The 24,930-nt window shown below is 31.0% G+C and overlaps 1 pseudogene across 1 annotated transcript; it reads left to right on the plus strand.

The window, feature by feature from the left end:
• Positions 1-1,651: 1,651 nt before the first annotated feature.
• LOC145062148 (homogentisate phytyltransferase 1, chloroplastic-like) lies at positions 1,652-24,930 on the plus strand (annotated as a pseudogene). The gene is made up of 12 exons (XR_013687443.1): positions 1,652-1,800; positions 2,082-2,341; positions 2,468-2,551; positions 2,654-2,728; positions 2,999-3,082; positions 8,755-8,847; positions 8,938-9,039; positions 21,437-21,532; positions 21,644-21,717; positions 21,926-22,021; positions 24,397-24,501; positions 24,654-24,930. The product of XR_013687443.1 is annotated as a homogentisate phytyltransferase 1, chloroplastic-like (transcript).

A 24,930-nucleotide genomic window follows, 5' to 3' on the forward strand; every position in this document is an offset into this window, starting at 1 on the left:
GTGGTGGCCCCACGATTCATGCCAGGTGGAACTCGTCGAGTCAGGGGAGTACTCGACGAGTCAAAAGAGAATCCTAGAGAGTTGGTGAACACGTATAGACTCGCCGAGTCGCTCTAATGCACTCGCCGAGTCCGGTCAAAGTTGACCGTTGACCAGTGTTGACTTGATGGGGGTAGTCAACCCTAGTTGAGAAAGTGTTAATTAGAGGTATATTGTGTTATAGGAGGATTATAGCTCGGAGGATCGAGCGCGAGTGACTTCCAGGATTTGCGAGTTATCGAGATATGCGAGGTGAGTCTTCTCACTATATTTTACCTTGAGTAGGTAATCAGAGTTATGTGGCAGAGTATGTGTATGTTATATGTATGTTATGTGTTATATTGCATTATGTCTATGTGATTTATGTTGTGCATGTTTATAGAGTTGGAACCGGAAGGTTCCAAGAGTTAGAACCAGTGGGTTCACAGAGCAGGGTCTAAGGACCCACAGAGTTATAGCCTCGAGTGGCTAATATGTGTTATGTGTGGTATTTTGGGGAACTCACTAAGCTTTGTGCTTACAGTGTTAGTGTTGTTTGTTTCAGGTACTAGTCATGACCATGGGAAGACGCTGGGTTGATCTGTACACACGCATGTGATTTTTATGATATGTGATCTTGGGATTTTGTATGATGTGAATTGGAGTTTTAAACTTGATGTTTTATGAAAATTAAATGAAAAATGTTTTTATATTTTGCGAAAAATTATTTTGAAATTCACGGTGTTACAAAAAGATACTTCAACTTCATGTTTATATAACATGACTTTAGGTTATCTAAGGATTCGATTAAGGTAGAAACCGAAGTACCTCGAAAAAAAATTAGGCCATCCGAAATTTTTTTGGGATACCCCTTTACTTTGAACCTGGCTCTGCCACTGACCGTATCTCATTTTCATCTCTATTTTTGGAGATATGAATAGTATTCACCCATATATGGGGGAATACTATTCATATCTCCAAAAATAAATGTGAAGTTTGGTTGCCAATTTTAGTCCATCTCATTTTTATTTTATACCATATCATTTATGTAGGAAATGGTGTTCATATGTTAACATGTTGAGAGAGAGAGAGAGAGAGAGAGAGAGAGAGAGAGAGAGAGAGAGAGAGAGAGAGAGAGAGGCTCTGATCGCATTGCTCTCGTGGTCGTTATAACATTTCTTACCTTAACGCTGGGGTGGGACGGTATTCATGGTGTTACCATGCGGTTTTAGGCTGTAACATAATTATAATGAGTTTTTTGGACTCATATCCAACAGTGTAAGGATATTAAGTGGTAAATAAAAATAAATGTGTATAAATAAACTATAAAAAAAAAAACCTCCCAAGCCCTTATTATAAATCGGTAAAAAAGAACACGCCGACAATGACAACAGATATCTTGACATCACTTTGGGAAGGTAACAAAATTGTATCGGAAAGGTAATAAAAAAGATAAGTTAAATATAAAAATTGAAGCATCACTGAATCTTCAATTTGATTTTATTTCATAAACAATTTCGGTCAAAATCTTCCCATAAAAGTCAAAACTGGACAATCTCATGGCAACTAATGAACATCTATACAAGTTGAAGAATAGTAACTTTGACTTATACATCTATCTATATATAACGTTTTGTTTGTTTCAAATAAAAGTTGAACATAAAAAATAGTTAAAAGCTCTTTCAAGAGAGAAATATATGGAATCTCTAGCTATTGGATCACTTTGCAAGCCATCTGCTATGATTCAGTACTCTGGAGTCGTTAAGCCATCTTCTTCACTTGGTACATATACATCTATTTGTTACTTTGAATCCTTCATATGTCTCCGTTTTTATTTTCGTTGTTGAAATAGTCTTTTAGATTACTTTGTTAGAATGTAAGGGTCAAATTGGTTATATGGTTGATGATCAAATGAGTCAGTGTGACTCCTTTTGGATATATAGACTTGAGACTTCAACATCTATTAAATTAATTAACAGGGACTTGATCAAAATACACGTTCATGAAACTTGTCATCCTTCTAAACTAATTACCACTAACAAGAATCTGTGTATACTGTCTAGTTTTGAAGCATCAAGCATGTATCTTCGATAAGAATCGATACATGACATTTCAACAAAGGCATGTCAACTATCACATGGCAGCTGAGAGCTTCTACAAACGATCCATGCTCCATGGAAGACCCGAAAAGAAGTTCGAATTGGATGCAACATCTACCAACGATCCTGGATCTGATGCAGCTCATATGAATCCGATGCAAACCACTGTGAATTTCTTGGACGTTCTTTACAGATTTATAAGGCCGTATGCAGCACTTGGAACGGTTAGATTTTTAATAATATATTAAATTACAACGTCGTACTCGTAGGTTCATTATCACCATTAAATTCCAATACGAATAACTCCAGGTGTATAATATATTTAATATATTATATATCCCATTTAATAGGCTCTAAATGTAGCTTCAATGGCTCTACTTGCTGTTGAGAAGCTTTCGGATTTCTCCCCACTGTTCTTCGTGAGATTGTTGCAGGTAATTTTCGATTGAACTTATAACTATAAACTTTTAGAAGCGTACTTCATAAACAAATTAATGTGTCCTAAGAATCTATGTTAAAAAAAATACTACTTTCAGGCTCTTGTTGGAAGCCTGTTGATGCAAATGTATGTCACTGGTTTCAACCAGATATGTGATATAGAACTCGACAAGGTATTAGATTAGATTTTTAGCTTATTGCTTATACTTATTTGTGGTGGGAATAAGCAATAAGCAATAAGCATGGGGAGGAATGCTTATTAAAATTAGCTTATTTAGCCTAATAAGCTGGATTTTATCCAAACACTTAAATTAGCTTATTGTAGGAATAAGCAATAAGCAAGCTCTTTTTTTTTTCTATCCAAACACCCCCTAAACATGCAACTTATATCTATTTGCTAACCACACACACAAAGACGAATATATAAGAGTATTGTGTTTCAGGTTAACAAGCCATTTCTCCCATTAGCGGCAGGGGATCTATCTATGAGAACTGCTATTATCGTCTCTTCACTATCAGCAATTATGGTACTTAATTTACTTATCTGAAATATCAAATATGTCTCCCCCGTTCTTGAGTTTTACTTAGGAAGGAAAGGAATTGAGTTTTTTTTTTTTTTTTTTTTTTTTTAAGGAAAAAAAGGATGAATTATGTTTTTTGAGTTTTTTAAAACGGGGATGAAAAGAATAGCTACTTTTGTGTAGGAAGCTATCCGCCCATATATGGGCTGATTGGAAGGAAAGTTCCTCCGCTTTCTTTTCCCATTCCTTCGATCTCATTTCTTTGCCTTTATTCCATTCCTCCCGGTTTTAACTCAAGAACAAGAGTGTTAATATGACTTATTACTGTTTCAAGATATAAAACTGAAATCACGAGCGCTTTCCACAATAAATAAAAGGGGAAATTGTATAAAATAAAGCAGTTAACTCCGACATTTTTCTTATTTTAGGTAACAAGTATATTTCTTCTTTGATTATCTCAATGATATCAAATGTTACATTTGCTTCTTGAGGTTTGGATTCAAGTCAATCCTTTTCTATCACACAAATATAATTTAAGAATAAATTAGATTTGTTGTTTAAAAAAAAATAAATAAATAACGAAACTTTCACAAAAAATTATGTAAAGACATAAAGTTTCACTCAAATATAATCAGCTATGTTTTTTTTTTCAAATTTGATTAAGTAATTGTTGCTAAAATATTTTTTAAGTAAATTAGTATTTTTTTTCTATTATTTTCTAAACGGCTTACACATCTACTCATCTACTCCTAAATCTTTATTTTTCGTTATAAACAATACTTGAATCCTCAATCTTTGGATGAGAGACTCATATTTGTCAACTCCTAATACTACAAGGAGGGGTCCTTTCAGGGTTATTCAAATTTGAAAATACCCCCTAATTTTTAATGTTATTAATATATAATTTTTTTATTAAATTACAATTTTAGTCTCTATGATATGCACCTTGTTCCTCGCTTGGTCATAGTTTTGGAAAATTAAAACAAAGGTCATCATGGTTTCAAAATCGTTGAGTTTTGTTTTCGACTCCAATTAGAGTCGATACATATAAAAATTACCTCTTATTTTTTGTCTCTTTCATATTTTATATGTTTTGTATTTTAGATTTATTTTTATTATTAAATGAATAGACGGGTCCACCCACCCCACTCAACCGACCCACCCTACCATTCTCAAACTTGTCAGTGACACCCATTTTTCGGCACTAGTCGCCATATCCGCCGCTGAGTTACCACTATTGCCATAGTCTGAAAAAAACCAACTCCTCCCCCTCACCCTTTTCATATTCGGCGAGCAATCATCACCGCCACAATCATATGCAAATATATAGCTTATTTTATTTTGGTATTACATATAAGATAATTCAAACATATATTTTTTTAACGGCGGATTAGTCGTCAGAACTTAATATCACCAAGTTAGTAAAAATTTGATAACATGTTAAAACTTCTGACCTCCAATCTAAGAGACAAAATCTCTACCACAAATGTATTACTCTTTGTTCAAACTCAAACTAGCTCAAAAGATAAATAATTTGGCTTGCTTGTTATTTCTAATTCAACGCGTTTATAGTGAATAATAAATGATATATTTTTTTTAATCTTTTTTATATTTGTCTCGAAAAGGTAATTTTTTTTCCTTGTCGCCGAGTCATGTATATGTTTGGACCGGCCTTATTTTTCCATCATATAGTCAATAATGTAGTGCCCACATCGTTGAATATAACTAGCTTTTTTAATGGTAATCCTCATCTATTCTTATTATATATATATATATATATATATATATATATATATATATATATATATATATATATATATATATATATATATATATATATAACATTCAAACCTCATGAAAAGGACATTTTACCTTACTGTTCCAAAGACGTTTTGGTATACCATAGCACCAGATTGTTATTTAATCAAGAATATATTATACAATTATATTTTTATAATATTTATTTATAATTTTTTTTATCGTTAATCTGCGATAAATAATATAGACAACTTTAGTTTTTATTTAGGTATGTATGAAAAAAACCCTTCAATCCCCAAAATCGATAAATACAAAATTGAAGAAAATCAAGTGATATATACATAATCTTTGAGGGGAATTCAATAATTTATAATTAACAATCCGACAAAACCTATTTAAACAGAAAACAAACACATGCTTCTTTAGGGGTGTTTGACAAAAATAGCTGGTGGGTAACAGGTAACTTCTAGCTGATAGAGTTTTGTTAAACGGTACATGAAATAACATTTGGATTTAGAACGTTTTATTTAAACTAAATGCTAGAAACTTGTAGTGTTAAACGTGACTTTTTATTCAAAATGGGACGTTTTATCAAAGGCTAGAAGCTACAAGCTCTCAAACGCTCTGTACCGATCACGTCATTAGTATTTGATTAGACTAAATGAAATGTCTTGAATCTTAACTAATTGTCAACGGAAACCTATAACTACATCTATTTCTAACCAAGTGAACATTACATTCCTTGAATCTCAACAATCCAAATTGGGAATTCTCGTCATATAAAAAGAATTTTTGTGATTTAAAAAACTCTAATTCCTTATCTCATTATATGAAATCGTCAACTAACCTCTAATAGTATACACTCAAAACCCTCCTTCATTCTACTGATTTGGTGCAAATTAAGTCTTCATCCCATTGATTTGGTATAAAAAACATGATTGGAGTTGATGACGATGACTCACTAATGATGCGAGGCACATAGATGATTTAACAGAAGCGTTTATGGACAGTCGAAAAAGGCAAACCGAGCCAAAATAGACCCAACTTAAAACGAGCATAACTTTTGATTCGTAAGGTCATGCGATATATCAACGGAAAGATATCGACAGACCAGAACTCCTTACACTCCTTACAGATCGACCCTCAAATTCCACTGTTTAGGTTCCGAAATCCCGTTTTCCTTAATTTTCAAATAATTATCATTTTAATTATATTCTGTTTTAATGACAAAATATTCGTTTTCCTTAATTTTAGAAATTCCATTTCGTATTTAGAAGGTTAATTATTAGAATCAATCGTCAATTTTAGTTTTCGAAAATTGATTGTGCCAAATTTAGCATCACGCTTTATAAATATCTTGAATTTCAGTAATAAAGTACTTGGAGTTTCTATTTATTGTTTGTTTTCTTTATGCGTCAGACGACTAACTCGTGTTTCACTTCAAGAAGCTTTATGAAACAGAAGATGATCCGAAGAAAAAAATAAAGTGACAACTATAGACACAGTGGCGGAGCTAAGGACAAGCGAGTGCTCAGCGCCCAACCTAAATAACAAACTTTATTATAATTTCTAATTTTGTCCCTCGACTTCACTTAACTCCTTTTCTTTTTCAATCCATTGCAGTTCTTTTTTCTTTTTTTTCATAACCCGATACAATTCAATGCAGCCAAAATCTAGTGCATACGTTAACGCTACAAGATTACAACTTAAATACATAATTCACACACACACGTGTATATATATATATATATATATATATATATATATATATATATATATATATATATATATATATATATATATATATATATATATATATATCATTGTTTCTCATTATTTAAAAATATTACAAATATGATTGGACATGTACTCTTATATTTTAAATACTAAGTGTTAGACTCATGTATTGAATGGGTTAAATAAAAAAAATTAAATATCAAAATGTAAAAATTAAGTATTTTTTAAAATTAAATTTTAAAATAAGGAAAGAAAAAACATATTTATTGCAAGTTATGATCATATTTATTATATTTAATACTTACTTATATAACTATTGTGACTTTTATAATTTTAAAAATTAAAAAACCTAGAAATTGACATGTGAATACTATTAATTTCAAAAATACTACAAATGACAAGTGTCAAAATTTATAAGAGATTGATATGTGGCAAAATCAATATTCATTTATTAAAGTAGAAGAAGAAGATTTTTTTTGTTTCTATTAAAAGAGTTATTTATTTATTTTTTATTTATTTTTTTATATTTTTTTAATTTGAGGACTCTATTACGTTATTTGGATAAAAATATATTATAATATCTTGTTATGATGTAAGCCCCACTTATTCTAAAATTTTGGCTCATCCCATTAGTAGACCATGATCATTTTACCTAATAAGGAAAAAAAAGAAAATAAGAAGCTAGAGGATCTTATTTCTAGGATCTTCATCTTCATTAAATTGGGTTTTGATTTTTGTTTAAAGGTTTAAGGTTAGATCTTGGTTTCGATTAGGTGGTTTTGGTTTAGAAATTGGTCCTGATGATTAGATTTTGGAGTAAATTACACGAATGACCCCTATGGTTTAGGGTAATTTGCACGTTTGATCCCTAACTTATTTTTTTAACTCGGAAGGTCTCTACTGTTTGTTTTTGTTACGCGCTTGGTCCCTGTCTTACCTAAAAAGATTATTTTGCCCTTGGTTTTTTAATTTATTTAAATAAACGCAACCCTAACACCATCTCCCTCACCTTATCTTATCTACCCACCACTTTTTCCTATTTAAATAATAGTCTTTTTTTGGTAACATAGGGACCAAGCACGTAACAAAAACAAACAGTAGGGACCAAGTGTGTAACAAAAACAAACAGTAGGGACCTTATGAGTTAAAAAAATAAGTTAGGGACCAAACGTGAAAATTACTCCAAACCATAGGGACCACTCGTGTAATTTACTCTAGATTTTGGGTTTCTTGTGTTGTTGGTCAGACGGATCGAAATGAGGTCGATGGTAAGGAAACATGAGATGATAAAAGAAATGAGATTCGGTGATGGGTCACCACCCTTAATATAATAATATACTCCATTATGAATACCAATAAAAAGTTAAAAAGGTAAAATGGTTATTTTGACACATCTAACAATTTTCAGGTTAGATGTAATAATACTGCAACAAAATTAGACTATGGGCCAACTTTTGGACAAAATTTACAATTTTCGGGGGTGTTTGGTTTAGCTTTTCACAGCCAAAAGTCCTTTTTAGAAAAGAAAAAAAGCAAAAGATATTTGGCAAAACTAGTTTTAAAATCTACTTTTGGAGTTTTTATACAAGGAAAAGGAACTTTTTGGAAAAGTGAGGAAATCCTGACTTTTTGTAACTTTTCCAAAAATGACTTTTGGGCTGTAAAAAGCTAAACCAAACACCCCCTTCATTTAGATACTTAGGACCAAATCTATTTGGAAAACTCCAAAGGCAACCATGGCATTTAGCCTTTAACGACATATAAACCAGGCGTGAAGCTTCAACATTTGATTCGGGGGGCCAAATATATAATATGTATAAAAATTGGTAAGCACGGGGGCCAATGTCAAAATTTTATATTTTTGGGTATAAAAAATATAAAATGAAACTATAAAAGCTATTTAGAACCAAAAAATCAGGGGGGTCACAGCCTCCCGTGGCCCTAATAATGCTCGGCCAATGATATGAACAAATCAAAAAGTCTTGGAACTACATCTAAACAGTTAAACAACATTGTCTTCTCTTAACCATTTAGAGGTTGGAACCATTGAGTTCATGATTCAGTACAATTTACCAAACAACCTCTAAGATACATATGTAGAGTATAGGAAAAAAAGTTCGTATAAAGGTTTTCTATTAAAAGTCAGTGTAACTCTAACTTAGTATAATTTTTCTTATATGTAGAGCTTATCGATTGCATGGATAACTGGTTCCGCGCCTTTATTTTGGTGTTTGGTTGGGTGGTTTCTGGTGGGGACTGCATATTCAGCTAATGTGGTGAGATTTTCATTAAGTTATATATGTTATTGTATTCAAATATCTATAAACTGCAAAAGTAATTGCTCTTTGTATGGTTTACATTCTCAGCTTCCTTTATTACGATGGAAGAGGTTTCCTCTGACAGCGGCTTTATACATGCTAATGGCTCGAGTATTAATGCTTCCAGTAGGATGCTACATGCATATGAAGGTCACACTTTTCTACTTTTATCGATGTTCATATCTTCTTGCTGAAAGATGAAAGTAATACACAATGAACTAAAAAGTGTTAAAATAGCTTAAATAAATTAAACATTCACAGGTCAAAGAAACAATATTGTTTGTTGTTTGGAAGATTAAAATTATTCTCTAAGCATATGAACAGGGGTTTACATAAACTGATAATATACAAAACTCATCCTACAGCTACTCCATAACGATCTCCTGATCAATGCCTTGAAATATTTTTTGAACTCTTTGTTGAGCTTGACTTTTTAAAATGTTTTTTTTCTTACGATTGATATATATATATATATATATATATATATATATATATATATATATATATATATATATATATATATATATATATATATTAGTTTATAACCCGTGGGAACCACGATTACAAAATTAACTAAACTTGTAAAAAATTCAAAATTATTAATCACCTATTTTATATAAAATTTTAAATAAGTTATTAATTAAAAGATATTTTATTAGTTATGTAAAATTATAATAATTGATTCAAATAATTATGTGTGTAGTTAATTTTCCATATATATTAGACAAATAGAATCACATTAATTAGGAGGTTTAATCAATTTAAAATAGAGAATTAATAAAATGACAAGTGGTATCATATTAATTAGGAGGTCTAATATTATGACACTTGGTAAAAGAACTACTCTTTTATTAGTATACTAGGTGTGAAACCCGTATATTATACGGGTTAATTAAAACATAATGTTAAATAGGAACGATTAAATGAGAAGTTTATTTGAATTTGAAATATGAAATAAGTGAAAATTATAAAAAAAAAACATGCAAAAAATAAATTAATTAAAATTATGCGTTTAATTGTTAGACCCGTGTACTAAACAAGTTATTATAATAAAATGTTAAATACAAAGGTTTAAAATGTAAATTTATTTGAAATTGATTGAAATTGAAATTTTAAATTTCAAATTTGAAATTAATAGTTATTATAGTAGGTTTAATTTATAGAAACTAAATTAATGATATAATGGAAATGAATAATGAAGTAATTGACAAGTGGGAAATAAATATATTTCAAAATTATGACAAAATGACATGTGACCAATTAAATGAGAGAATGACAAGTGGCAATAACATTTTCATTTATTAGGGTAGATGATATATATATATATATATATATATATATATATATATATATATATATATATATATATATATATATATATATATATAGAGTTAGGTTCAAATGTTTTCACTATCTATTGTGTGCCCGTATGATTGATTCTGGACCAATCATTTTAGTTATTTTAAGAAAGTAATTAATGCATATTAAATGCTGAAGATGTAATTAATACCTATTATATCTTCAACATGTAATATGCATTAATTACTTTCTTAAAATAACTAAAATGATTGGTCCAGAATCAGTCATACGGGTACACAATAGATAGTGAAAACATTTGAACATAACCCTATATATATATATATATATATATATATATATATATATATATATATATATATATATATATATATTCTTTAAGTCTATCAAAAAGGGTTTTGCATAAACCGGTAATATGGAAAAGAAAAACTTAATAAATCAAGATCCTATTTAAACATATACTAAAGGTATGGTCACCACCAACCCATTAAAAAAGTGAAGTGATGCTTTTATATGCCACCTCATCTCTATTACATGTTCACTATCAAACCACTAGCCTTTCAAAATAGTTATCACTCCACATTATTATTAGTTTATTTTTTATATTTTTTTGACATTAGGTTAAATGAAAAACATAACTATTAAATATAAATAAATACTTTATAGATAAAAAAAAATTATATTTTACTAATAAAAATCATTACATTACTTAAAAAAACATAGAAATTTAAAATCTACATTGCTTAAAAACATAAAAATTACATTTAAGCAACATTTTTTTCTTAACTAGTATACTTAAAATTAGCCGAAAATAAAAACCAAGAAACCAAAGTTTACTCTAGAATTACTTAGGCCTCTTAAACCATCTTTAGCCAACAAAAAAATTAGCCTAATAAAAATATGACTACCTATTTAAATTTGACTAAGTCCAAACTTTTGATTATGTTCCCTATTTACTATTGTTCTTTCTTTCTAGTTTGCAGCCACATAATAAAATTCATAGGCGCCTTCTTTTTTCTTCTTCTTTGTCCGAAAATTAAAGTGTTGTGGTTCTGATTTGGTTGAAATGGTTGAAGAAATAGTATTGGTGGTTATTTGTTTCCCTCAATCTTCTTGCATTTTTTGACTAGCCAATCAAAAGACTCGTCTTCTTTCGTGAAGCGCACAACACCACAACACACCTACGTCCGGTTGGGGCGGTGTTCATGCGTAGAAACACTATGCCACGTCCACGCGTGAAAAAGCTATCATACTAGGTAGCCTTTTACTAATTTACAGGATTCTCAATGAAAATGGAAACAATTAAATTCAAGTAAAGAAAATAAATGTTGGAAATAAATTGATCAGACGAAGGCGGGCAAAATTATTGAGGGTATTACCGGATCACTTTGCTAAGTGAACTTGATCTGTGCATCGAAGTTGACATGTTTCGTGGATTTCGTGCCAACTTTATCAATCCTTTTTTGGAAAGGGAACTTTCCTAACGAGGATTTCGTGCCAACTTTTATGGACCGACTATTTATCATTCTTGTTCTTAGTAGATGGAGGTTTAGCCTTCCTAATATATATATATATATATATATATATATATATATATATATATATATATATATATATATATATATATTGTTATCATGAATCCCTATAAATTATCCCTTCATACCCAATGAACTAGGAACTTTCTTCCTACACTTGTTTTATATGTTTATTTTATTTTTTCAAAAAAAAGGTATCTTATGCTTCCACGAAACAGTTCGACAAAGGATAGGAATTCGATAATATTCACAAAAGTGGTGAATGGTTTCGTTTTAAGGGAGTGTTATGACATTGACTTATGGTTCTATGTTTAAGACTGTGATCTTGACACTAGATTATGGAGGGAATGAGAAGGCGAGAAGGATAGGGAAGAAGGAAGTTTGTATCGTTAAGAAAAGCTATAACATCCCATGCAAGCAACATGTGGTTGGACATGGTAATAAAGGTGTATATATATATATATATATATATATATATATATATATATATATATATATATATCAACCCAAACTTTCAAGACCTTAGAAAACTTTTATTCTTGTATTATCTAACAAACTTCCTGAATAACATGAAGTCAGATGAAAATATGGCCGTTGTGTACGCAATATAGAAAGGTGTTAGATGTTTACATAGAACACAAATAGTCAAAGCTTGGGAAATGAATTGCGTTTGTGAGTTGTTTACATGGATAAGATGCATATGAATTTGAGAAGTGTTTATCAAGTTTTTGGATTGAGAGTTACCATGTTTTATGATTAACATGCAACGCTTAATGGTCAAGACAGTAAACAATTCCTCATGTAAAATAATGGTATTTTACATAAGTTTGAATGTGGAGGAATCTGGAAGGTCGGGGACAAGAATTCTTAATTATGACAATGTGATAAACTACAAAAATAATCATGTGGGAGAAGATGGTAACAAATTGTACACAAAAAAGATCTCTATGGAACAAGCATGTCTTTTGAAGGTCCTAGATAGAAAGGTTATTGAAAAGAATTGTTTATGTATGTTTTACATTGGCTTTTATAACCACTGTACATAACTGAATACAAGGAAATGATCTGACTGAGAACTAATACAGAAAATTATTAAACTAATTGATTAAAAGAATAATTTAAATATGAAAGTTATTTTTGTAGTTGTAGATGTATCTGTAATACACCCCCGCAAGATGGAAGATCCATCTGAGACTCCAATATTGGAACGTAGACGTAGAAATACTGTGTGACTGAGTGGTTTGGTGAGAGTATCTGGGAGCTAGTCTGGTGAATTTTTATGTAACACGTGCAATAAACCATCCTATACCATTTGAGGAACAAAGTGGTAGTCTAGAGCAACATGTTTCATCTGGTAGTGATAGACTGGGTTGGCATAGGAATACATAGCACCGATGTTGTCACAAAAGTGTGGGTTTATTGGAGGATGCCAAATCAAGATCATACAATAGACTTTGTACCTAGATAACTTCAATTACAACATTTGCTAGAGCTTTGTACTCAACTTCTATGGGTGAACGGGAAACCGAATTTTGACGAGTTGAATGTCATGAGATGATATTAGATCCAAGGTATAAACAGGCTATTTTTGAATGACCGCTATTGGTTATTCCACCTCATTCGGAATCCAAGAATGCCTTAATATCAAGTGAGGAGCCTTTTTGACGAATAAGCCATGATGGATTGTACCCTTTAGGCATCGAAGGACCCGTTTTAAGGCTTACCAGTAACTTTGTGTTGGTGAATGCATAAAAGAAGAGAGGCGATTCACAGCAAATGATACGTTAGGCCAAGTAAAGGCTAGGTATTGTAGGGAACCCACAAGTTTCTGGTATGGTTTTGGATCAACAGTTGGGGAGCCATCCATTGGGGTTAGAACAACTGACGAGCACAAAGGAGTAGCAACTTCTTTGGTACCATCCATGTGAAAATTTGATAAAAGATCCTATGGAGATGTTGAGATAGAAATGGATCGGTGGGAGTAGGTATGACTTTAATGCAAAGAAAACAGTGAAGAGGGCCAAGATCTTTTATAGAAAAACAGTTTGCAAGTTTAGTACTGAAGTAAGGAAATATTTAGTCATTTCCAATGAGCATAATATCATCTACATAGACCATGAAGTAACATGTGACATTTTCATGATTGTGGATGAAAAGAGAGGGGTCTGCCATGGATTTGCGAAAACCAAAGGTGATAAGAAATTACATAAGCTCCATGTACCATGCTCTAAGAGCTTGTTTGGGTCCATATAGAGATTTTCGGAGCTTGCAAATGTGGTTTGGGAACCGAGGATGGACGAAGCCGGGTGGTTGGGACATGAATACTTCCTTGTGAAGTGTGTCATGAAAAAAATGCATTTTTTACATCAAATTGACAGAGTGACTAATTTTTGGAAAGAATAATGCATAAGATGATACGCATGGTGATAGGTTTTGTGACAAGGCTGAAGGTTTCAAAATAGTGTTTTCCAAATTGTTGGAGGAAACCTTTGACTACTAGGCAAACTTTATATTTGGCTACTATACCGTCAGGTTTCTTTTGACACGAAAAACCAATTTGCAACCAATGGGTTGTTGAGATGTTTGAGGGACAAGTTCCCAGGTGCCATTTTTCCAGAGAGCATTGAATTCATGATCTATGGCTTCGCGCAACTTGGGGTCTTTCATGGCTTAATTGTGAGTATGTGGTTCAAAGGTGGATGGTATGGGATGAAGGGTGGTGGTTTTTATGAAATTGTGTTTAAAGTATTTGGAGTTTAGTTTTGGAGCTCATCTTTTAGGAGGAGAAAACAGTAACAGAATAGGTGTAACAACGAGAATGATTGGTGAGGATGATAGAGAGGGTTGCGTAGTAGTAGGAGATGAAGATGTATGTGGTGAGGATGGTTGGGAGATAGGTGAGGATGGATGTGTAGGAACGGAGAAGCTGGTGGTTGTCTTGATCTGCAAGAATAAGTTATAAGTTAAGGAAAAAATTGGAGTGGAGAGTTGTGGTTAGGTGGAATGGTATTTTGAGTGGGGTCAATGGTATTTGTGGGAGGTGGAAGGTATGGTATAGGTGGTGTTTGTGAGGGGTTTAAAGATGATTGGGTTGGTGTAGATGAGGAGATTGGTGAAGATAAGGAAGAGAAAAAGTCATCAGCTGTGGGTAGGGTAGATGATTGTGATTCGTAATGGAATGGAAAATCATCTTCAATATATTGAACATGATGTGAGTAATAGAGATGGGTTGTGTTAAGATCAAGGAACTTGTAGGTGGACTTGGAAGTGCAGTAGCCAAGAAAAATGCATGGTGAGGAGCGTGGTTGAAGTTTGGAGGTAGTATATGGTCTTGGCCATGGGTAACAGAGACATCCAAATGGTTTGAGTTTGGAATAGTTGGGAGGCTGATGAAAGAGTGTTTGAAACGGACTTTTGTTGTTTAAAATGGTGGTAGGCAAGCGATCAATAAGATGAAATACATTCTGAAAGGCATGAGTCCAATATTTAAGATGGAGTTTGGCGTAATGAAGGAGGGATAGAATGGTTTAAAAAATGTATCTACGACGTTGTTCCGCAACTCCATTTTGTTCCAAAGTATGAGGTGGGGTGGTGTAATGAGAGATATCATAGGTGTGGAAGAAAGGAAATAAGCCAAGATGTTCATCCCCATTTTCAGTTAAGAGGGATAGTATCTTGTGGTTGAAGAATTTTTTAGCAAGTATCTTGAACTGTGGAAAGAGCTTGGCAACATCAAAATTTTGATGCATTAGGTAAAGCCAGACGTATTTCGAGTAGTAGTCAACAAATATAACATAATATGTAAATTGATCAATTGATTTTTGAACACCCCATATATCAGAGTAAATTAATTGCAGTGGTTTAGTGGCAACAAATGAATTTGGTCGAAAAGGTAATTTGTGACTTTTATTAACTGCGCATAAGGGACAATGAGTGTGGGAATTTGATAGGAAGGTAGACTTAGGGCCTAGACTCGAATTAATTGACTTAAAGACTTTGATGGACGAGTAACCAGGTTTGTGGTGCCAATGAAGAGATTTGTTGACTGTTTTGAAGTTGAGTTGCTTTAAGGTTAAAATGGTGGCATGGTAGATGTCATCAGTGTTCTCCACCCTCATTAGACACGGACCCGTGCGATGATCATTCACAAAAAAATAAGAAGAAAAAAAAATCAATAGAAACATTGTTAGCTTTGCAAGGTTTAGCTATTGAAATAAGATTGCGCTTCAGATTGGGAACACACAATATATCATGAAAGTTTAATGATTTTGTAGGTGTGTGGATGTGTGTTGAACCAGTGTGAGAGATCGGTAATTTTCTACCGTTTCCAAGTAGAATTTCGTCTGGACCCCCATATTTATAGACATGTTGGAAGCCAGATGTCTCATAAGTCACATAGTGTGAGGCCCCTATGTCAAAGAGACATAATGGTGTGGTAGTGAAGGAACTGGTAATAGTGTTTAAAACCAGATTCTGAGATTGAAAGGCAGCAATAGAGATATTATTATCTCTTAGAAACCTGGATAGTTTACGACATTCCTTGGCGGAATGTCCCGAAATATTGCAAAACTGACAGTAAGAGGTGTTGTGATTCAGATTTTGATTATAACCACCATGTTGAGAGTGTGACCATTGAGGGCAATTTGGTCCTTTTTGTTGTGAGTTGGGTGTGAACTTTTGGTTTTCGGGAGAGAAGTTGTTGGAGGGTTGGCGATTTGGTTGGCGGGCATGGAATCGGCAGTGATTATGGAGGATGTTGTTGTTTGGAGAATTTCCTTGAGTCCTCTTTCAAAATCAAGAAGTTTGTCAAAGAGTTATGGGTAGGAAAGAGGGGTCTCACATATTTTGATGGCTGCAAAAATGTTATTGTATTCATCTCCGAGTTGAGATAGAATGTGCACCATGAGTTCTTCTTCAGAGACGGGGCTTTGAGAAAGTGGAAAATCATCAACAATGTATCGCATGTCTTGGAGATAGTCAATAATAGATTTGTCTCCTTTAGGGTTTTTCACAAGATTGGATTTCAGAGAGATAACACGAGACCTGGAGGTGCTGGCGTAGCTTGAATTCAGCCGTTCCTAGGGTTTTAGGACAATATTTACTAATGAGACGAGATGTTGAATGGATTCTGGAAAACTCCCAAGAATGATACTGATGGGAATTTGGTCTTGGCAATACCAAGATAAGTATTATGGATTTGCTTTCTTTCTCTTTTTCTTCAATGAACAAGGTTTCAAGTTGTAATCCAATTAGGTTGGATTCAACTTGCTTGTGCCACGTGAGTTTGACGGGGAAGTGAGTGGCGGAAATCAATTGAGTGGTTGTGGTTTGATTCACCATTGGTAGGTCTTGAATGAATAATGGATTAGGGTTGCTGTGAGAAGGGATCGAAGATTGCTCAGTAGAACTTGTGGATCTCTGATACCGTATAAAGGTTATTAAAAAGAATTGCTTATGTATGTTTTACATTGAGTCTTTACATTGGCTTTTATAGACATGGTACATAATTGAATACAAGGAAATGATCTGATTGAGAACTAATACATGAAAGTATTAAACTAATTGATTACAAGAATAATTTAAATATAAAAGTTATTTTGTAGTTGTAGATGTATCTGTAATACTAGATTTCACTGATATGTTTCTTAGTGATGTATGGGATGTTAAGGTTATTGGATATTTGTATAAAATATGTTTAAATGAAGGTTTTAATTATATGGTCATGGGTTTGGTTTGATTTTGGAACAAGAAGTTCATGTACTAAATTCAAGCAACATCACAGTATTAAACATACGTCAAGGAGATTAAACTCTTGACAAATAACTTTGTTGTGAATGAGGTAATGATTTGTATGTAGTTTGATGGACTATCATTAGCTTCTTCGATCCTAGTTCTTAAAAAAAGGTGGCTAGTTTATAAGGTTCAATTATATTACAAAAGAAAGATCAAGTGGAGAATATTAAAATAGGAAGCGGGTGTAAAAAGAGATCATTGTTTAATATTATCTCCAATCAAGTAATGGTTATGATTGAAAGGGTTGAGTATGTTGTAAAGGTTAGAGAAATATCAACATGGTTTTGAAATATTTATAAAGGAGATGATATAAATTAATGATGGAGAATGTAAATTTTAAAGTTAAAGAAGACATTGGATTCCTTGGAAGAAGATAAATACGAGGAAACAAGTTATGTTCAATAAACTTTTGACCGGAACAAAAAAATGGTAGTAATGAAAAAAAAGACGACTTTAATATTTTGGGTACTGATAAATGGATGGATGCAAGGGAAGTGACGATAAAAGTTGAATCAAGTGAATATATTGGTAGACATAAAGTCGCGACTCAGAATCCTATAGTAGATAGGGATGTTATGAAGCCTTAAAAAGGATGTAGTAGATGTTTATGTTGTCAAATTCGAAGTTAAGCATGATGAAGGACATGCCGGCACCAAACATGGTATCATTCTTGTCGTTGCTACCTTGGATTCACTATCGAAGCCTTCAAGAAGATATCCAACGAGAAACAAAAATTTGAGTCTAATTCTAAAAAATGTTTTGCTTCTTTCGTGGTTTCTAGACCAATACACGATATATGACTTATAATACATGAAATTCAGATGTCATAAGGTTCTAGAACTTAATCATTGATTAAAAATAAGCTCTAAACCCCAAATTAACACACTAGAAGCTGAAAAACATGGAAAATCTCAATAAACATAAATAGAAGCATAATTATCTAACATGATCCTAGATTATTGATATAACAAATTAGTCTAAGCTACATAGTTTATAACTTCATTAGTCACAACACAAAACTTTAGTTCATAGAAGTCAGGGTTAGAATAGCTGCAAAATCTCACTTAAACTTCAAATCACACAACTATATAGAGTTTTCTGAATGACGAACTAGGAAGAGAATCAACTTTAGAAAATCTAAAATACAATATTTAACCATGGAGATTTCTATTTATATAAAACCCACAATCCCTAGCCTGGATATGGAAAGAAGAGTTACAGATCAGGGACTACCTTCTAGATCTAGGAGATGGTGAGAGAAGAGTTAGATCTTCCGTTTTTCAACAAATGGGCTTCAAATCTCCATTGGAAAAGACAAATCTCCACTTATAAGATCTCAAATGTCTTGAGTTCTTCTGAAACGAGAGAGGAAAAAAAGAGGCACATGACTAAGTACTCAAACTTTGGAAAAGGGAAAAGAATAATCCTTCTATAACAAATGTTACCACTGATATCTCCATTTAACTTAGGAAATAACTAGTAAGTTCACAATTTCCTCATTCAACCCTTCCCTATCATATATAAATAATATTTCTACTACTAAATGGTCACATGGTCCGGGTCAAATCCTAAATTTCAAAAATTTGGCAATTATGGTCCCTCCACCCTAATTTCTCCCATTAATCTTCCCTTGTCATTCTAACAAAATTTATAACCTCAAAATTCAATTAATATCATTTGTTTTTATTGTTTTATTACTTATTTAATTTATTTAAATTTAATTCTTCGAAAATTTATATTTTCACCAAAAATATTCCTAAAAGTTCTAGCCTTAAAATACGGATGATACAATATAAAATACAAATATCAATATTAATAATCATTATGCATCTCCTAGAAAATGCTCTAAGATTTCTTTGATGATTTCATTAGAGATCGAGACGGAAATCAAGGTCATGAAAGGTCCTCTATAATCACATTACATGCATCTTGAAGTTTGTCGATACTCAATCACACTTTGAATAATTAGGGACTACTTAGCCTTATCTCAAAACATTAGACATTTGTTCCAATTCCTTGAATTCTTCTTTTTTCTTTTATAGATAATTTCTAGCTTCTCGTGGCCTTTTGTTGCTTAATAAACAAAATACACAATGCTAGACACAAACTAACGAATTCAAAACTTATGTACTATTTGTAAAACAATATTTTAGAACATTAAGTGTTAATGATAACTACTTTGCAAAAAATACGAACTATGGGAAAAAAAATATATTACAAGCGATTATTAAAATTGTGGTTGTTTAAATCATATGATTTTGTACAAATTTAGAAGAAATAACATGAAAGAAAAGAACTTGTAAAGCAATTTAAAGACGTTCACAAACATTTTCCCAAACTAAATTAAAGAATATTTATATACATTCAACATATATCTAGATTATTTTATAATTACAATTAGTTAAGGACTTAAAAAGATTCCATAATTGCGACATCGAAACATGGAGTTGAGATGTTGCCACTATTGGTGGTGTCGCCATGATATTTCTTGTAGTACAAAGGGTATTTAACACAATCAAGTGATAACAATGATGGAAAATTAAATAATTTAACAACATACTTGTGACCCATTATTTAGAAAAACTGTTTAATAATAGTTTTGATCACCGACTTTGTTTTATATAATATATCTACAAATTGTTTGGAAAACCAAAGATTTTACCATATAAAGAGTCTCCTTATAATTTGCGAAAATTACCACATTTGCACCTATAAATAGTCCATCGTTTATCAAGCAACCAACTATACTTTCCAATAGGGGTGAGCGCGGTGTGGTTATTAGCCAAAACCTCACCACTAACCGCAAATGCGGTTAATCCATTTTCAAAACCGCATGGTGCGGTTATTTTTGCGGTGCGGTTTTGTTTTTTCTGTGTTGCGGTTATTAACCACATGGATTTGTTGCGGTTATTTTGTGTGGTTTTTAACCACAGTTTAGAGCTCAAATAGTTTTAAAAGTTCAAACATATTACTTGTAATAATAATAAAAACCATAAGGTATAAGACAATTAACTGTTTAACTTAAACCACATACAACTAATATCTTAAAAACATCAAATCAATAGTAATTAACAATAAATATCTTAAAATTGTCTAATTTCATCCTTTTTTCAAAGTTAAACATAAAAAAAAAAACCAACACTTTTGTCTTTTAGTATTTTATCCGTCTTTCATTCATGAAACTTGTCTTATTTTTAATATTTAATAAACTAATAATTGATAAAAATTTGTATATAATATATGCGGTGCAGTGCGGTTTTTTTGCAGTTTTTGGAAACTAATAACCGCACCGCACCGTAAATTTGTGGTTTTTGAAAAACAGAAAACCTCACCATCTGTTTTTATTGCGGTTGCGGTTTTTCAGTTGCGTTTTATACGGTTTTTACGGTTAATTTTAGTTGCGGTGCGGTTTTTGCTCACCCCTACTTTCCAAAGTAAATTCCCTTCACACAGAACTCATAGGGTCAAAATTCTTCGGAGGTAGTACTTTTCTGTTTAGCAAAGTGTTTTGCGCAATATTGGTTGTCAACTAGAAAGTAAAAATAAGGTTATATTCATGCAATTAGCTTCCATCTTTGGTCATTTTAGTGAATTGAAACATGGGTCTAACACTACTTAATTTGAACTCATGCGTAGTTTCCCACTACGTGTTTTAGCTCCCACTGCTCGTTTTTTTTATACTAACCATGCACATTTTATCTTTCACGTATTGCATGGCATCATGATATGGATGATGTGTCATCTTAAAAGATCTTATTTTGTTTTTTGTTAAATATTATAGTAGGATGTTACGAAGAGTGGTATATATTTTATATTAAACATGTGTAGACCAATGTGCTTTAATACTTACCTACATGGTGCTTTTTTGCTTGATGATGTTATTTATTCTTGAAATTCTACAGAATTCTATCCATGGATGGTCTATTTTACTTTCAAGACAAACACTCTTTGCTTTTGGAATACTTAGTATGTTCTCAATTGCCATAATATTCTTTAAGGTGAAAGTAATATACTATCTTGGCTTCTAGTTTATCTTATCTTGTAGAACTAAACTTTTCTCTATAATATTGTCATTGGTTCTACTTCTAACTAAATTGTTGTTCTGATAGGACATCCCCGATATTAAGGGAGACCAGATGCATGGAATTAAAAATCACTTGCTTCACGTCTGGGTCAAACACGGGTATTTAGCTAACTAAAAAATCATAAGCAGAAACAAATAGAGAAATATTTAGTTTTGAATACCACATAAATACTTAATATGTGATAGAGTACTGATATGTCCATTTCATCTTTTGGTAATAATAACACGTAAATAATATATTGTTTTGTTTACTTCAGTTTTATCTATAGTAAGATTGTATGATTACATATGACTAAAACTTATGCAGATGTTCTGGAGTTGCATTTGGGTCCTTGAAATCACGTATATTGTTGTTGCCTTTGTGGGAGCTACGTCGAGCGTCACTTGGAGTAAATATGTAACGGTAATATAAATCCGAGCAGTAAAATAATTCAAAATAGTGACAAAAACTTTATACAACAATTTTTTAGGATTGCGGAAATTTTATTAAATAAAAAAATAGGTACCAAAACGTTAGACAACAAAAGTACAAAACAAGACAACCACATAACAGTAATGGTCTTTCATTTTATGTAACAATGTTAATAATCAATCACTTAGAGCAATCTCAAGTAATAAAATATTAATTAAGGTTGTGTTCGACACTTACAAGGTAGTTTATTTTGTGAGCTTATTGTAATTTATTGTTTGGTGATAACACAAAAGTAGCATCTAATAGCTTATATGCTAGGTTATAAGGTTGTTTTTTATAATAAGTTTGACTTATATATTAATAAGCTAGCTTATAAACTATAAGTTGTTTTCAGCTCGTATGCCAACCTTAGTGTTTAATGGTTTATTGTAGCTTATAAGCTACTTGAGATAATTTATTAATAAGCTATTTTATAAGTTAAAACCTAGCTTCTAAGCTAGCACACCAAACACAACCTAAATATAACATTATATCATATCATATTATATTATCATATCATACTATATTATAAATGAAACATTTTTTCTTTCACCACATTCATTTGAAACTCTCATGCACTTTTTCTTTCACCACATTTATTTGAAACTCTCATGACTTTTCAATTTCTTTATATTAATGATTATAAGTTTGTTAATAAAATTCAATAAATATCAAACCTAAAGTGAAATCATATATAAACTAAATTTCAATATTAAAAGAATATCTCCTTATAAAGTTATGTTTTTTTTAATTTTTTATATATTACACTTAATTTATTAGTTTTAATATATTGTCGGATGTAAACCATTATATTATAAATGAAGCATTTTTTCTTTCAACACATTCATTTGAAACTCTCATGCATTTTTCCTTTCACCACATTCATTTGAAACTCTCATTACTTTTCAATTTCTTTATAATAATGATTATACGTTTGTTAATAAAATTCAATAAATATCAAACCTAAAGTGAAATCATATATAACCTAAATTTCAATATTAAAAGAATATCTCCTTATAAAGTTATGTTTTTTTTTTTTTTTCTTTTAACTTTTTACATATTACACTTAATTTTTAGTTTTAATATATTGTAGGATGTAAACCATTATCATTTTAAAGCTACAACTTTTGAACTATTTATATAAAATATTTAAATTATAAACTTAAATATAACATTACGGGACCATCTTAAATATAAATTTTAGTTTAACTTAAACAACCGAAATAATATTTTGTAAATAGTTAAAAGTGATAAATTACAATATCTTTCTAATAATGATTATAATTTGGTTAATAAGATCAAATAAATATCAAACCTAAAGTGCAACCTTAAATAAACTAAATTTCAACTTTAAAATAATATCTTTACTTTTATTTATAAAGTTATGTCTTTAATTTTTAACATATTATACTTAATTTATTAGATTTAATATGTTGTTGTATATAAACCATTATCAATTTAAAGATACAACTTTGGAACTGTTTGGACAAAATACTTAAATTGTTAATTTAAATATAAACATTATAGTGTCAACTTTAATATAAATTTCTGTTCCACTTAAAAAATCCAATGAATATTTTGTGAATAGCTAAAAGTGATAAATTGTAGTGGTAAATGCAAAAATTAAATTATAATATCAATTTAACTAAAATATTTCCTAAAGATATTTGTATAATCGTTAAAAGTTTTCAAATAAGTAGCTTAAAATAACTTATAATAACAATAGTTAAAAATAACTCTATATAAATGATTATATTGTTACCTTTAAAATCAAAAAACAATGTCTGATATTTTAAATAATTATAATGATAGAAATTAAAAAGTTAATTAAATAAATTTAAAAAAAATAATTATTAATAACAAAAACTATAAATAACATTAAGCTATATATTATATTTAATTTTATTCATGAGTAACTCGCATGTAGAAGTCATTTAAATGGTTGAGATTATACAGTTATAATAGATGTGTATATTATCATATAATTCAAAATAATCAATATTTTATATCAATTTAGTATACGAATTATTATATCGAATTTAACAACAACGTTATTGCTATATTTAAAAAAAAAACATATATTTATAAAGATTTCAACTATATAGGTGTTTCTGCGCAACGTGCGGACATTCGCCTAATTGGTTCATAAATATAAGCATGTTTAAAGAAATATTCATAAAAGCACACTACATAGTTGCAAGACATATTTTCTATAAAATATTTGGTTTTAAGGACAATTTTGCTTACACAAAGATGAGGATTTCTATTGTAGAAAGGAGAGTACAACAATACCATTTTGTAACGTTCATATCTTTTTTTCTATGTAGATATTTGGACATCTGACGATGGCATCATTACTATGGATGCGTGCCAAATCTGTAGATTTGAAAAGCAAGGAAGACATACAATCAATGTATATGTTCCTATGGCAGGTTTGTATCAAGCTCTAAGTTCATAAATACATCATTAAAATTTGAGAAATATGGGTATCATTTCACCCATTAATAGAAAAAAGGACATTTGGCTTTCCTTTATCTAGTTCATTAGATTTACTTTGTGTTTGTAATATTGTCCTTTGTTGCAGCTCTTCTATGCCGAATACTGCCTACTTCCATTTTTACGCTAAACCAATAGGTTTACATTGAAGAACAATAAACCAATATCATTGAGTAAAATCAAGTTTCATATAGGCTTTCTACGTATGGAATTTTTTATTCAGGTTGTGATGATGATTAATGTTGTTAGCCATGAATTATCTGTTTATTTTTATTTTTTCTTTGACTAATGTATTATTTTTATTCCTATATGGTTCATTGAAAACTTCCATTCCGTATATATTGGATAAAAATTATGTTTTATAA

Source organism: Lactuca serriola, chromosome 7, assembly GCF_051521515.1.
Source record: "Lactuca serriola cultivar US96UC23 chromosome 7, Lser_US96UC23_V15, whole genome shotgun sequence".
Taxonomy (NCBI): Eukaryota; Viridiplantae; Streptophyta; class Magnoliopsida; order Asterales; family Asteraceae; genus Lactuca; species Lactuca serriola.